The sequence below is a fragment of the Akebia trifoliata genome, chromosome 9 (assembly GCF_017979445.1).
Source record: "Akebia trifoliata isolate Shusen 1 chromosome 9, ASM1797944v1, whole genome shotgun sequence".
NCBI lineage: Eukaryota > Viridiplantae > Streptophyta > Magnoliopsida > Ranunculales > Lardizabalaceae > Akebia > Akebia trifoliata.
The window spans coordinates 18,485,854-18,492,442 of record NC_141383.1 but is presented as its reverse complement, the minus strand read 5'-3'; the positions used below and the strand labels follow the sequence as shown (position 1 = coordinate 18,492,442).

Below are 6,589 nucleotides of genomic sequence, written 5' to 3'. Positions count from 1 at the left end.
GACAAGGTCTAATGTACATTATATTTCCTGATATTTTTTCTGTATGGAAAGAGTATCATGGAAGAGAAAAGAAGGAAATAACAATTGGAACTCAGCCTAAAGTATCAGCCAATGAATTAGAGGATACAATAGTACCAAATGAAAGTTGAAAATTAGGAATTGCATTTCAAAATAGGATCTTCAATTGATGTTAACATCCAAAAAAATCTAAACGAAAATGAAAGATACTTGTAAGTTATTCAAAAAGACATCTAAGAGACCAATGCATTTCCAGTTCCACAACAAGAATATTTCAACACATTAAAAATGCATCTTCTAGATTGAACCAAAAGAAGTAGGTAACAGAAACCTTCTCAAAACTTATAGATTATACAGTAACTTTGGTGCAATTTGCAGATAGAGAGTTCATGTGTTAAGATAACACAAGCTCTCTTACTACAGGTACAAATTGTAAGGTGGGAAGTTCATCTTCAAAGCAAAACCATAATCTCTAAACACTTTGAGTCTTAATGAGTTGTCAAATTATTTATATTGAGAAAATATCCCTCTATATATAACACAAAAGTTAAATGAATAAAAGCACTTTGTGAATGAAAAAACCTCAAGAAAAAAGAACGTAAAATAATAACAGAGGATTGTAATTTTTAGAAAGTAAGAAGTTATGGCTCCTACAACGCCTGAATGGAAGGGATGGGATTTGTGTTGCCAGCCCCAATTGGTCGGGTAAGACTGACAATGCTGAGATTGTATCAATTAGTGGTTGTTATGGATAAGGAGTTACATAAACCATTAGGAAAATTTTAAAAAATAATAATAACTTAATATTTCCTAACCTGTTTCGCCCTTGTAATAACTAATAATAGCCCAAACTGTTGGCATAATCAAATAGCATCTCCAATGTAACTTTCAGTTAGGTTATGTAGAGAAGAAAATGGTAACAAAAACCACACAATAATACAAGAAACCTAAGTAACAAGGAGATTGTGCTGGTACTCACATGCTGGACACATGTTTACATACTTTGTTGAATAACCTCAATTTATCCATATTTTGTTTTCAGATATTATCTTTAGGGAGCGGATATTTCAACTGAACATTTAATGTGCAGTTGGTTTCAGCAAACAAATCAATGCATTCAATGACCGTGGCAATATAAACAGTATAGACATGTCAATTTATTGGATTTGTAGGAATCAGTGTGCCTTACACAACATCAACTAGGAATATCAAACTGATTCACCAAGTTTCCTAATAAGAAAGAAATGCATTTATGATTAAGAATATCTGTGTGAAAGAAGTCTCAGAAACATGGTTAAGGGAAAAATATAGTAATAAGTGATTCTCTAAGACTCAAGTCAGGAATTAATAACAGTAAGATAAATTATCTGACTTGTTTTCTCATTTAAGGATGCAACAGCTGCCAACTTCTTCAACTCTTCAAAAGCATCCACTTCCACCAACTTTGCCTTTTCTTATTCTGTGGCTTCTTTTGCAGCCTCTGTTTCAGACTCTTTGGCAGTTTTTTCTGCCATCACATTCTGAAGAATCCGCTTATAGTCTCTGGGGATTACTTTAATAAACTTGAGTAGAAAACTCTCAAAGTCGGCAAGGACTTCCCTAGCTAACTTGCAAGAAGCCTTGAACATAATAGAAGATATGGACTGCAATAGCAATATGGACTCCACAGTCTCGTGATACACCTGTATAAACATCCACTGTACCGAGAAGTCATAAATGAATTATTTTTCTCTTTCACATAGCAAAATAAATACTTGTTTAATAGGCCTTACTATGATAGTTAGTCACAATGTATCCTTGTTGATCCCAAACAACTCCAGAACCATTTCCTTCAGGAATCTGGCCCAATTTAGAGAATGGTTAACAGATCACTATAGCATAAGCATGAAAAGATGTAAAAAGAGTTATTACGGTGGAAAAGAAAGAAGGAACAAAAATGGCAAGAGTTGGCACTTGTTTTGGCTTGTTGAAGCAAGCCAATGGTCATCCGGACTTGGGACCATTCTTTTTCCTCCTCTTTTATCCGGGCTTGGGACCGGCAATGTAAAACATAAAAAGCAATAAAACAGAAACTGAAATCATGAAATGATGTACATATCTAGGGATGCCCAATTTAATCTAGTAGTTCTAACTCAACCATAATGGTGAAATGTCTGTTGTTTTAAATTTCCCTATCACTTGCTATGCAATTCTTTATTCTAGTTATTTTCCAGATCCTACTTCAACTCCCTTTGGTTTAGTGTTGAACTAGCTAGTTCTCATGTAAATGACATTCGCACATAAGAACAATTAACGACATTTTCCATCGAAGCAAACATAGTTTTAACAATAAAAAATACACCATTTTGAATAAAGCTTCTTACCTCATCCTTGGGAATATTCTTCTTCTCATAACCCCATTTCCTTACCAATTTCAGGGTTATTTCTACACCTTCAATGCCAGTATTCATTGGTAGCACCATCTCATAACCAAACATGCTTTTCAGACTCTCCGCAAATACATGGAACTTATCATTATAGATTGTTCTAGAGATAAGAGTGAGTTTCTCTGCTTGTTTAACAAGAGCCTTTGTGACTTTCGGATGGCAATGTCCCTACAACATGTAAGTCATGGAATATAAATTAATTTCTAGTTATAATGTCAAGTAATTGGTCCCAACTCCCAGCCCACCATTGATTCATGCAATAAGTTTAGCTAAAATAATATTAAGTGTATATATATGCCTAATCCAAACCTAGCCGTAAAACACGCATTTCTATTGTCCTTCCTTGTTTGACTTCAAAATCATCTAGGCTGTTATGGGTCACGCAGAATGTTATGTTCATCCCAAATTGGACAAGAACATGTAGCTTTCTTGTTTCGCCATTCAGCTCCACAAGTATAGTAGAACTCATAACCACACCTGCAAAATCAATGGAAGGTATGAGAGCTGTTATGAATATTGAAATACTTAAATACTTGTATTATAACTTGGGTTAATCTCCTAACCCTATTGGGATAAATGGGTTTTGGTTCCATGCTTACTCATTTGAACCTTATTATATTTTGGGAATAAATAGTTTTCTACATTGCGAATTGGTTCCAATAATTGGGATAGAGTTGACCAACTCATGCCAGACCCAATATGGGCCAATTTTGATTTGGGTTTGGAAACAAAGAAATAAAGACGAGCAAAATGCAAATATATCTAAAGGTGCCAACTTAGTAAGTTGGTGTTATGTGAGTAGTGACACCAAATAAATGGGCTATTATGATTTCGAGCAAGCCTTCCTAAAACTGAATTCTAGTAATAATGGGAGTATAAATGCTAGTTTTTTCTGCCTTGGTTTGAATTCCTTGGATGAACATTTGGTCACTAAAGAAAATTTGCTCATTACCTTAATCACACCACAGAAAAACAGCATCTGAGCTACTTCTTTAACAAATGGAAGCAGTCCCACATGGTGCACTCCGACAACACTCCGACAACCTACAATAAATATATCGAGATCAAATTCCTTGCTTCCATTCAAGTTCTACTTTATCAATGTCACAATGACAGCAACATTGTTTCACAACTGCAACAATAGATTGTTTCAATGGTGACAAACTGAACTTAAGAAAATACCCGACTAAGATTAAAAGGTGGACAACAAAATGTACCTCGTATGCATTTTGAAGTTTCTTCAAGGCTTCTACAACCTTACTAGTAGATCATTAGGCCTGGCAGATGAAAGAGTGACAATACTCAATTAGTAGATCATTAGCTAGATGGAGTGTCATCCAGAAAAATAGATGCACCATCTCTCCATCCAAATTGAAAGAGAATAATCTTGCATGATTCTATTGTAAATAAATGGACTTGACCAAATGTAACTTCAACATTGAAAACATTTCAGTATCACAGGTACATGCCAAGCAGATAATTTCAACTCCATGACACATGTAAAAATGGTTAGATATCATTGAAGTCTTTTAGAAAAAATTTGGGGTCTGCTACATGGTTCGATATCATGTAAATTTTAATTCAATGATAGAAAAGAAATGAAACAAGATAACATGCAAACCTTGGTTTATAATAGATGGAGAACATGGTTCTGGTAGAGATGACATTTTTCCATTTTCACCTTTAAAAACCACAAACAACACCATATCATACATGAATTGGAATTTGGTGCCATAGGAAGTGCAGGGTGTGGAGTAGCTAACAAACCTGAGAAAATAAATGCATCCCCTGCATTAAGCTTTTTGGAGCTAACAAAGACACTCCAACACGAAGTTCCCCATTTTCAATTACTCACTCTAAATCATCCACAATCAAAGATCAAAGCTACAATCTATTAACACCAAAACAAAAATAGTTGCAAGGGAGTCTAAAATGTATATTGAGGAAACTACATGTATAACAAAAGAATAATAAACATAGATGTTTTGCCAAACAAAAAAAAAAAAAAGAAATTTATGGTGGGAAAATACTGGTACAAAGCACAATGACATCTCCTCAATGAGGCTAAAAATCATTATCTAGAACCTATGCTGGATAGTTATGCTACAGCCATGTAATAAATAACTTGAACGCCAATTATCCAAGGAATCGCAGGGATGACTCAGATTTTCTTTCTCTTTTGTTCATTTTCTTTTCTTGATATGCAAAACATAAACCATATGTTAAGAGTTATACCCTTCTAAATATAGAGTTTTTATATGAATAAATGTTAGATCACATAAAGGCCTACATATTCTGTTATATAACTTTATTACCATTAAAAGGAAATAATAGTTATCATGTTATTGGCACCCCAAACATCCCAACTCTTAAATGTTTTTTTTATCTGTTCAACTTTTAAATGTTGATGTGATCGAATTTTATTGCTTGACCCTTTTTTTTTAAGTAAGATTTTATAATCGAGAATCTGCTATTATTAATCAATAATTACAGATCCAACTCTTTTCGTTGGTTATGCAATTGCAAGTTGTCATCTGATCTTTTAATCCTAGACTTCAAACATTGCTAAGATTGGCTCAAATTATAATCTCAACATTACCAACCATTACAACATCAAACAAATAATTTTAGTAGTTGTGGTGGCTTCAAATGTTAGTGGGAGCATCATTTTCCCCCCAAACCTTCACGCTACAATCATTGCACTTGATTAAGAATGCAATGCCATAGTAGATTTTATAATATAGCTTTTATGTCATAGTAGCTTATTAAGTTAGTTAGGCTATGTTTAACTCTTTAATATTGTAATATGAGTTGAGTCTACTCTACGTGTGAAACGCACTCCAACACTTCTTTAAAAAAATAATAAAAATGTAACAATTGATCTACCCATAAAACTCACTTTGTTTGAAGTTCAGTGGGTATGATATCCTCTGTTTGAGAACATGAGGTGGCATTTCTAATATCAATAAAAATCTAGTTATGAGTCACTAATTTTTAATTACTTTTTTTAGGAAGTTCAGTTGGCACTACTAATTATCTCTACCCAAATTACTAAAAGAGGAGCACAAATCTTGAGAGAGAGAGAGATGTTCTTGGGCATCTAAACAGATGACAGTCAATAAAAAAATTAGAATAAACCATACCTATTTAGAATTCGATGAAGACAATGTTGAACATAATCAATTCACGTAATCAATCTTGGTTCTACTTATTCTAAAATCCACACATCGTCATAATTCTAATTGTGTGCTTACTTCCTTCATAATTTCACTAACTAACATACTCCAAGGTACTACGAATTTAGATTGAAGAAAAATAATCCAAAAAATACTAAAGTGGATACTTCTCATGCTTAAACGTTGGCAAGAAAAGAAAAATATATAAACAACATTGATAATAAGAGCTCAAATTTCAAGTTTCACAAGTGACAAGGCTACCACTATGTCCATCCCACTTAAACCCTATTGGAAACAAAGAAGATCTTTCATTCAACAAAGCTTAAGGAAAAAAGGAAAACATAATTATTTCTTGCATTTCTAAGCATTTAAAATTCTTAATTCTACACATTGTAACCAAGGCACAAATTTATAAGAATTTTACAAATTATAAATCAACATATAGATCTTAAATTTTCTTCCATAGCTGCTCCACATAACAATATTAACCGAGCCTCCTTGATGCCTCCTCAAACAAATCTCTAAAATCAAAACCTTCAGATCGAATGTAACCGAAGGAGAACTTCCATTTTTCAACCATAACTCAATCATAACCACTATTTCCCTAAGATTTGGTGCTTTAATGGCGAGTTTCAACAAAAAGAGAAGATTGAATGGAGGATTCTAGGGTTTCTTCTATTCTTTTTTATTCAGAGATCGAAGAAGAAGATTTTTTGGTAGAATTGAGGTATGAGAGACAGATAAAAACTCACTGATTTCTATGCAAGATCCTTTAATTCACTATCCATCGATTTTTTTGCAAAACAACCGAATCAGACTAATGGAGCTTTGAGTTCGTTCTTCGGGGAGAGAGAGAGAGAGATTTAGAAGGAAATACCTCATCTTCATTCCATCATTTTCAACGTTAAGAGATCGAGATGTCGATTGGATATAGAGAGAGAGATGTGGTCGAGGGAGCCAAACAGAGAT

General features: G+C 33.6%; 1 long non-coding RNA gene across 2 annotated transcripts; it reads right to left on the bottom strand.

Annotated features, from left to right (window-relative positions):
* Positions 1-1,544: 1,544 nt before the first annotated feature.
* On the bottom strand, positions 1,545-6,589 carry LOC147394491 (uncharacterized). Of its 2 annotated transcripts, XR_015181866.1 has the most exons (7): positions 6,373-6,589; positions 4,066-4,300; positions 3,662-3,721; positions 3,397-3,488; positions 2,754-2,921; positions 1,791-2,612; positions 1,545-1,715 (listed from the first exon to the last, which is right to left on the bottom strand). It is a non-coding gene; the product is annotated as an uncharacterized LOC147394491 (long non-coding RNA). The 2 variants fall into 2 exon arrangements; XR_015181867.1 differs by lacking the exons at positions 1,545-1,715; positions 4,066-4,300 and having other exon boundaries at positions 2,125-2,612; positions 6,373-6,396.